This window comes from Nicrophorus vespilloides, unplaced genomic scaffold (assembly GCF_001412225.1).
Source record: "Nicrophorus vespilloides isolate i.1.1-1 unplaced genomic scaffold, Nicve_v1.0, whole genome shotgun sequence".
Taxonomy (NCBI): domain Eukaryota; kingdom Metazoa; phylum Arthropoda; class Insecta; order Coleoptera; family Silphidae; genus Nicrophorus; species Nicrophorus vespilloides.
In genome coordinates this window covers 45,302-55,610 of record NW_017096459.1, presented here as the reverse complement: position 1 = coordinate 55,610, position 10,309 = coordinate 45,302, and the positions used below count along the sequence as shown (strand labels likewise).

The window sequence follows — 10,309 nt, the reverse complement described above, 5'->3', positions numbered from 1 at the left end:
AAAAACTTTTTCCATCCGCTGAATATCCAAGTTTCGCCCACGGACAAATCCGCATTGAAAACATTAATACACAGGAAGCAGATCCAACCAACTTAATTTCTTCATTCTCATCTCTATTAGCTTGTTTTTACTTTTATAACTTTACTCTCCATTATGACAATTATTGTTTTTAGCAGTTATTTAACTGTTTTTATTCATTTTTATTGTTGAATATTATAATCTTTTCAAAGTTAAATACGTAAAGCGTTGTATGAAATCGCGTTATAAGAAATCGTGTAATAGAAAATAAAAAAGTTATCCAAATATGTGTAGTACAATTAGCGTTATACAGGAGTCTACAGTACATAAATGAAATATTATTTGTTCAAACTCGATGTACGCTGGCTAAATTGTTCGTTAACCGAATTGAGAAGTTAGGTAATGTGTACGTTAACCGAACACGCAATCCGAACTGTTCGTTAACCGATTATTATTATATAAATTAGAATTCGATAATATAAAACTGTATGAATTGAATTAATGTTGGAATAATCCAAAATACGAAACAATGATTATGAAGAAGTGGTAATTCCTCCGTTTCCGCTGTTATACCGAGTTCAAGTTTCCTCTCGCTATCCCGTAATAAATTCACCCTCCCCTTCTGGTCGTGACAGAAATCAAAACGGAAGTTTGTCGTTATTAAACGCGAATTTATTTTGTAGACGAACTGAATTTCTTGTTCTCCCGTTTCGACGTATAAAACCGCAACGTCGTGGTGATGTCGGTTTTCGGGTGAGATTTTGGTGGGAAGAAGGAGGAGGAATGGGGACGAGACCGCAGGGCCTCACCATTATTGTTATTGTTATTAGGGGAGGTCGTAAATATTTGAATATTTTTCAACGCAAACTTTCTCGAAAGACGTATTAAAATTTACGCGCACGAGACGAGAACTTAAATATTCTACGGGATAAGTGCTTAACGCTTAAACGTTTCGCCCTCTCCGCGCGACTACAAGACCCTCGCTTTGATCCAAAAGATCTTTGAAACTTCGTCCGAAGGAGGGGAATTTTCTTTTTCATTCTCTTTTGATAACTTCACTTATTAGATTCTAGGTGTAATAATTAGTCGATAGATCATCATAGTTCATTAAATGTTAATACTCTATATTTCTATTGAAGTTTCAACGTTTCATTATATAAATATTTACAGCAAATTTTCATTACAAACAAATAGGTTTTCTTCTCAAAGTAGATCATAAAATAATTGAAATATTATCATTCATAATTTAAGAAATTATTAATAATTAGTGAAACTTTTTGATAAGAAAATTACTTCTTGAAATTTAACTATAATTATATAATTTAGAAGGAATGATTTTTAAATTTGACTGACAAAACTGTATTTGCATTTTTTATGTAACTATTGCAATGATATAAACGTTATTATTATAATAATCAATTAAGAAAAATCTACTTTACAATTTATTTATATCAGTGTTTGAATTTAAAATAGAAAAAAATAAATTAAAATGATTTATGTAACTTCTATACAGATTTAAATCTTTTAACACTAAAATTAAGTTAAATAATAAAATTAGAAAAAAATTAAAATAATTTAAATTAAACTTTAAAGACAATTCAAGCAATTTTTAAACAGATAAAGAAACTTACATGAAATAACTCTACAACATCTTCAAAAATATAACTGAAAAGCTGTCGTATTTAATGAATGATTCAACGAAATGTTACATAAAAAACTGTATATATTTTTTTTATAAATAAACTTTTAACTTTAATTAATTTAACCTATTAATAACTAATGTATATATAAGTGCACTATATAAGTTTATAATTAATTTTTGCGTCCTATTTATAGTAATTAAGAGAAAACATAATTTCGAGTCATGTTTATTACACTACGTTCAAGCGAAATTAATTCCCACATTGAACATTTCCACTTTACCAAAGAGCGCTCTAAGTATTATATAAGTAACATCCATTAAAGTAATGCATACAAATATACGACTTCCCTGAATGTAGTAGCTAAATTAACATCCCGTTAATCTGCTGTTAAACATAATTATAAATTAAATATTACATAAACTACACAATTTCACAAATAATCCCTCATTTAATAATAAATCTCTCACATATATTTCTTAAAAAAGTACACGAACTATATAAAAAAAAGTCTATTTTAAAATGTATTATTTTGATATTTAATATATATTTTGTAAATTTCAAAAATCAATCAAATCATGAAACATCAAAAGACATTAAACTGTTTTATAACGTCTTCAGAATATAACAGAGACGTTAACTTAGTTAATAGGTGATTAAACCTAAATATACGTTGCGTTAATAAACGTAAAAGTTAGAGTTAAGATAATAATTTACACATCAATGTCTAATTAACTAATTTGGGAATTTACTAATAAAAACATATTTTAACATATTAACTTGATGGGAAAGACAACAACATAATTGTATACTTATTTAAATGTGTTAAATTTAAATTATGAGTAAGTTTTTTTTTGTTATAAAATAAATTTTAATTGAGTTTAATTTGAATATTTTAAATTTGTTTTTGCTTAAACGAAAGTTGGTATAGTGAAAATTTGAATTACAAAATACGTAGTTAACTTGGATTTCATCTTTTCGGTAAGGACGAAAGTTTATAGTTGCAACATTGTTTCTGGCAATTTTGTTGAGTTTATGGGAATTAATTAAGTTGTAAAGTAAGCAGTAAATATGTGGGGTGGAGGGTCGAAAGTAGTAAAGTTTTGTAAACTCTAAACGGGGTATATAAAAAAAAAGAGATAGATTTTTTTTTGTTAGGTGTGTGTGTGTTCATTTAAAAAAAGAAAATGTGATCTACTTTTATTATTACCAAAGATTCTTGGGAATGAAACGGAGGTGTCGATCTTAATCCTCGTAAAGGGCTGCCGCCGTGAAAAGGACACAACGATGCATCGCAGCAGGATAACAATGGGACGTCAGCCTCTTTACGTCCTTCCCTTTATCTCCCCGGTAAACCTAACGAAACAATCACAACTTGTGTATATATTGTTAGCACATCATAAGCGCGGACCGGCGAGGGTGGTTGTCGCTATTGTTCAGTGAGAGAGTGTTTATTTTCGCTGAGGAAATAAAAAAAAAGTTCTTCGACTGCGTGTATTTAGACGCACGAAGGGTGGCTGATGTCGTCGTACGAGAGGGGTGTATGGACACGACTGTACCGGTCGGCGGCGGAGCGTCGAATGCTCTCCGAAAGGGACTCGAGGGTTGTGCGAAGGGCGCGACGCGGACGCGAACTGAAGTTTCGGCGTCGAAAACGCGTCGGATGAAGAGGAGACGCGCGCCGTCCGCCAACCGATCACGAAATAAGGGATGCTGTGCTGCCGGACCACCGCACCACCCCAAAACATCGCCCACTTTCGTCCTCTGTCTCTCTATGTGCTTCGGTCCATTTCGTCACTCTTTGTTTTGGGGGAGTCTGTGCAGACACCGCTCGCACCATCCGACCCTTACATGTACACTTCATCCCTATATATATATATATTTGCACATGCAGAACTGGATATGAAGTGCCGGATGAAAGATTTTGTATTAAACTGTCCGTTACGATTAATACCCTCACGCGCGCACATCATTCCAATAAAGAGGACATTGGACATTGTGATTATAATTACACTCGAGACTCGTTACAGTCCCATTCCAACTGAATTACACTTTTATTCTCTTTTGATCCCGATCGAACACACGCATCCCCCTAATCCCTGACCAAAAAAAAATCTACAATCTTAGTACAATATTAGTTCATCTAATGGAACATCACAAATATATTTCGTTCACCCCACAACATACAAATCGATTCAATTAAATTCACATTCAAAAATTAATTATCCATACTTCACATTTACACAACAAGCAACAAATTATAAAGTAAATTTACCAGACGTCTTAAAAATGTTCGCTAAGTAGGCGTTAATACATTGGTTTTTGAAAAAACATAAGTTGTTTGTCAATTTGTTAAAGTCTTACGATATTTCGATAAGAATGGATACGAGAAAACGCGATATTAGTGTTGTAAAGTTGATAGAAATTCTACCATCAACAGCAATTACGTAAATATATTAAACTTACATCATCATTAATTCCAAAATATTCATTTCCAATGAGACAAAGTCAATTATTAAAAAAAAGACGTAAGAATATGAAGAAATGACGTTCAATATTTCATTTTTTTGTTAGTTCCTGAAAATTACCGAAAGGTTATGTAATTTTTGCGAAATTTTATTGAAAACATTAATAAATTGAAGTTTTCGTTTCTTTCTTAACTAATGGAAAAATATAGCAATTTTTTCGCATGTTACTCTTGAATATCAGCATTAGCAAACTTGCTACAAGATATAATGTTACGTGCTGACAATTTTCTATTTTTTAGTGTTTCTTTCGTAATAACTAAAATGTGAATGAAATATGAATTTGTTTTTAAATATAAACTAAAAATTAAAAAATAATCACTAATTTTCTATAATTTTTTAAATCTATGTTCATAGTTTCAGCTATTATAAATATAAATATTTGTATTACTCGATTTGAAAGATTATTAGAAGATTATTAAAGAAAATTGTAGAATAATATAGAAAATTATGAAAACAATAATTTTTTCCTAGTAAATTGCCAAAATATTTACTGTAATACGTAAATATTCTTTATACAAAGAAATATTATATACATTTTAGTAATTTCCTACAATTCTTCTAATTTTTGTTTATATATTTTCACTATTATCAAAATATGAAAATTATTAAAAAAAAAAAATAGAACCAAAGTTGCTATAAATCACAATAATACAGTTTGAATATAATTTACTCATACTTTACGTAAATTTAGTTTAAATGTTCTTTATTTTATGCAGAAAAAATAGAAATTTATGTACAAGTTTCAAAAATCAACAAACAAAATATTTCAAGCTTGAAATTAATTTTCAAATAACATTAAGAAAATTGTAAATTTACAAAAATTATTTATTATTATGTAAAACATATTGTTAAAACTTTCCTTATTCAAACAGAGAAAAATAACATAATTATTAGTAAATGCTTAAAAAATTCGACATGCACAAACTAATTTTTTTTAATTAAGTTCATATTTTACCTAAATAATATGTAATTACTTAATATATATTTAATAGATTCAAATACTGAATGTTTATAATTCCAATTTAATAATAATATATTTATAAACAAGTTATGTTAATTTATTAGTATTAATGAACATGGTAAGAACGCAAATATTCTTGAGAAATCAGAAATACAAGAGTTGTGTTGACTCTGAGCAATTGATGAGGACGTTGAATAATTCAGGATGAGCCGAGAGTAAATTTTGTAAAGTAGAACATGATGTTGAAACATTAATGGGGACTGAGAAATAATGCAGGAAGAAAAGGGTGTTTCCGGTATTCTCCAACGCATAAAAAAGAATCAACCCACGTGTTTATCTGCAACGTCTAATTTATTTATTTACCGAGGAAATCACACTTCACTTCAACGTGTTCTGTTGTATTAGAAAACACTAAATTTGGATCATTGACGATATTATGAAACAAAACAAATGTCTTAAAGTCTATTAATCATTTCTACCAAAATTATAAATAAATATACAAAATATCAATGTTTGACTAATATATCGTTAGACTAAATTTTCTCTTTTGGTAGAAATCGAAAGTGTTGGATTGAAATAATAAAATACGTTTTCAAAAAAACGAACTTTTTATGTATAAAAAAAATATAAGATTTAGTCATAGATCATCAAATGCATCAAATAAATTACGATATACATTTTCTTTGGTGTTTCTGATTTTTGGAATCTGAATCGCATTTACATTTACAGTTGAAATAAATCACGTAACAAATTGATCGAAAACTTTTAAATAATTCATGAAAAGGCATACAAAAAATGGGGGGAATATTCTTGCAATGTATCAAAAGAAGATCCGCAGTAAAGAATTTGTATTTTTTCTTTTAAAATATGATTATTGCAAACTTACCATTTTTTTCATCTTCTTGGATTATACAGAAATCTGGGTTTTCTTTAATTAATTTGGCAAATTAAACCAAAATGGTTGATTAACAAATGTGTTACCTTGGTAACTAAAATATTAAATTTAACCCAAAAAATTACTATTTTTTGACATATGTCATAATTTTGACACATTGTCTTTCTAACAAAACGGATAAATTTCATTATTATGCAACAGTAATTGCGCATCTGCTCATTATTGAATTTATTGCAATTACGTAATTGTTATTTTTTTAATTGACCAGTTATTATATTAATTAACAAATTCGTTGCCATGGAAACAAACAGATTTAATTGTGATACACTGATGAAATTGAGAAAGCGATGGGAAGTGTTCGAAAGAAAACTGTTAATTCAGAACTTCGGCTTTTTTAAGGGAAATTCGAAACGTACGGAAAATTGTCATAAGGATGGTAATACTAAAATACAAAGAAGAAATTTGAAACTTAAACTTCTGATAAAAATGGGAAAATGAGACAAAGAAGAGAAGAATTCCTAAACAGAAGAAGAAACGTAAAACGGATGTCCTGATTAGAAATGTTAAAAATTCTCCAAGAAAGCAGTAAATTAGGAAAGTGCGTTCAAATACTACGGAATTTGTAACGTAAGGAAAATTGGCATTGATAATGTATGGAGAAGATTGTAATTCGGGGAAAATGAAAAGAAACGTCGAGGTTGAGAATTCCTAAACACAGGAAGAAATTTGATGCGAAAGACCTAATACGGAATGTATAAAATGTTCATTGAAAGCATTAGGACGTTCAATTACTTTGTGTTATTTTTGTGGGAAATTCGTAACAAATTGGCAAGATGAAAATTGTGGGAAAATGAAAAGAGAAGATGAGGATGAGAATTCCTAAACATAGGAGGAAATTGAGAACGAAAGACCTGATTCGTTATATTAAAAATTCTCAAAGAAAGCAGTTAATTCGGAAAATGCATTCAATTACTTCTTGTTTTATTTTTGCGTGGGAAATTCGCAACGTACGTAGATGGAATTGGCATTGGTAATGAATGTCGAAGATGAATAACCCGGGGTAACATAAAAAGAGATGACGAAAACGGGAGGAAGAAGAGAATGAAGTTTGGAATTCACAAAGACGATCCATGGCCTCCCCATGTTTATAGATAGTCATATATATGTATATATATATTCGCAGATGCGTCCGTAGTCATGGAAACGACGCCGCGTTTAAAGCAGGATGGGGTGCGTCGNNNNGTGGAGGTGGTTGGTCGGAATGTTATCTTCTCCTTCTAACCACTCTTTTTATCCCGATGCCGGCGGTTTTTGAGAAGAGTAGGGGTGAAAACCTGCACCCTCAGACATGACTGATGCCAGTCTCAGCACCCATGGAGATGATGTGTGTTTCACACTTGAATCCTAGATTGAAGAAGAAGGGAAGAACAATAAAAAAAAATGGTATATTGCGAAAGCGTGTGTGTATTAGGGGGTGAGGAATTGCTATCCACTCAAAATAATAATCAATCCGGACAGGATAATTATCGTCCATGTATATACACGTACGACACACTATACTGGTTTATTTATTGCACTCGAGGGACGTGCGGTAACAGCGTGATGGTGTGTAGCGTATTTAGCCATGTTCGATAACCATGAAAATAATGGTAAATCACGCATCTGAGAAGCGTTCATTTTTAATGCAATTTGATACCAGCTGCAACACAACACACACACATCATGCTGTTTTTATGATGCAATTGTAATTCGATCATCGACGCTATTATTCACTTCTCCAATTAACGCGACATGACTTTTAATCTCTGTCCAACCAAATTTATTTACCAATAACTTCAATTTACACAATCTAATTGATACAGCCTCTTTGATTTTCCCTCTAATATTTCCCTTTTTGTTGTCTTAAGTATACTTTAATTAGTATAACAAATTGAAGTATTGATTAAAATTTTCCAAAAAATGCTTGCACCAAATATTGCTTAAAACTATTCTTAGATAATAAATTTGATTTTTAAATATGATTTTTCAATTCTTCTGTAATTCTCCCAGTTTGGAAACCGCTAATCTATAGAGTTGGGAAAATGAAAGTTCGTAATATGAAAATTGGTAAAGCAGTAATACGTAAAATGCGTAAAAATGATATTCTGATTAGGAGTGTTAAAAATTCTCAATAAAATCAGTAAATTAAGAAAGTGCGTTCAATTACTACGGAATTTGCAACGTAAAGAAAATTGGCATTGATAATGTATGGACAATATTGAAATTCGGGGAAAATGAAAAGAGACGTCGAGGTTGAGAATTCCTAAACACAGGAAGAAATTTGAAGCGAAAGACCTAATACGCAATGTATAAAATGTTCCTTGAAAGCATTAGGAATATACGACGTTCAATTACTTTGTGTTATTTTTGTGGAAAATTCGTAACAAATTTGCAAGATGAAAATTGTTGGAAAATGAAAATTTACACAATCTAATTGATACAACAACCTCTTTGATTTTTCTATATCAAAAGTTCCCTTTTTGTTGTCTTAAGTATACTTTAATTAGTATAACAAATTGAAGAATTGATTAAAATTTTCAAAAAAAAATGCTTGCACCAAATATTGCTTAAAACTATTGTTAGATAATAAATTTGATTTTTAAATATGACAAGTATACATTCAATTCTTTTATAATTCTCCCAGTTTGGAAATCGCTAATCTATATAATTGGGAAAACGAGAGTTCGTATTATGAAAATTGGTAAAGCAGTAATACGTAAAATGCGAACTGCTAAATAAGTTTTCATTTTACTTCTAAAAGTTCTAGTGTAATAGAAAAAAATACGTAAAATAGAAGTTCTTAACGCAAGAATTCATAAACTGAAAACTTACATGACTTTATTGTATTATTATTTCACTTGTCCAATTAATGTGACATGACTTTTAATCTCTGTCCAACCAAATTTATTTACCGATAACTTCAATTTACACAATCTAATCGATACAACCTCTTTGATTTTTCTATATCAAAATTTCTCTTTTTGTTGTCTTAAGTTTACTTTAATTAGTATAACAAATTGAAGTATTGATTAAATTTTTCCAAAAAAATGTTTGCACCAAATATTGCTTAAAACTATTGTTAGATAATAAATTTGATTTTTAAATATGACAAATATACATTCAATTCTTTTGTAATTCTCCCAGTTTGGAAAACGCTAATGTATACAGTTGGGAAAACGTAAAATGCGAACTGCTAAATAAGTTTTCATTTTACTTCTAAAAGTTCTCATGTAATAGAAAAAATACGTAAAATGGAAGTTCTTAAAGCAAGAATTCATAAACTGAAAACTTACATGACCTTATCGTATCGTTATTTCACTTGTCCAATAAACGCGACATGACTTTTAATCTCTGTCCAACCAAATTTATTTACCGATAACTTCAATTTACACAATCTAATTGATACAACCTTTTTGATTTTTCTATATCAAAATTTCACTTTTTGTTGTCTTAAGTATACTTTAATTAGTATAACAAATTGAAGTATTGATTAAAATTTTCCAAAAAAATGCTTGCACCAAATATTGCTTAAAACTATTCTTAGATAATAAATTTAATTTTTAAATATGACAAGTATACATTCAATTCTTTTGTAATTCTCCCAGTTTGGAAACCGCTAATCTATACAGTTGGGAAAATGAAAGTTCGTAATATGAAAATTGGTAAAGCAGTAATACGTAAAATGCGAACTGCTAAATAAGTTTTCATTTTACTTCTAAAAGTTCTCATACAATAGAAAATATGTAAAAGCAAGAATTCATAAACTGAAAACTTACATGACTTTATTGTATCGTTATTTCATAAAATTGTTAAACACTAAATTATAAAGTGAGAACTAATTTTTTGATGCAACAAACCAGAACTTTTTGAAAATACTAACTGTATTACATTACACTTTTATACTGCATTATATCACAGATTTATCTTCTATTTATATACATTTTTAAGTTTATTATAATTATCAGCTTTTGCTATTTTTGGATTAGTTTAATTGACTTTTATTAAAATCATAAATCATCATCAATTACATTTTTATAACAATCATTTTTGTAGCTTGTCAGAGAGTATTAATTAGTTCCATAGTTTCAATTATCAACATTGAATGAAACACGATGAGTTTTGCAATAAAAAAAAGGGGAATATAAATTTCGAAACAATAAACAAATAAATATCCGTTTTCAATTGTAAAATAATAAAAACAAAACATTTGCAGAGAACACCGTGAATT

General features: G+C 29.3%; 1 long non-coding RNA gene across 1 annotated transcript in view; it reads right to left on the bottom strand.

Annotated features, from left to right (window-relative positions):
- Positions 1-3,394, bottom strand: part of LOC108557066 — a 9,002-nt gene extending 5,608 nt beyond the window's left edge. Inside the window, exon 1 of the long non-coding RNA XR_001890844.1 lies at positions 2,869-3,394. This is a non-coding gene — a long non-coding RNA (uncharacterized LOC108557066). The remainder of the gene's footprint in view (positions 1-2,868) is intronic.
- Between the last annotated feature and the right edge of the window lie 6,915 nt (positions 3,395-10,309).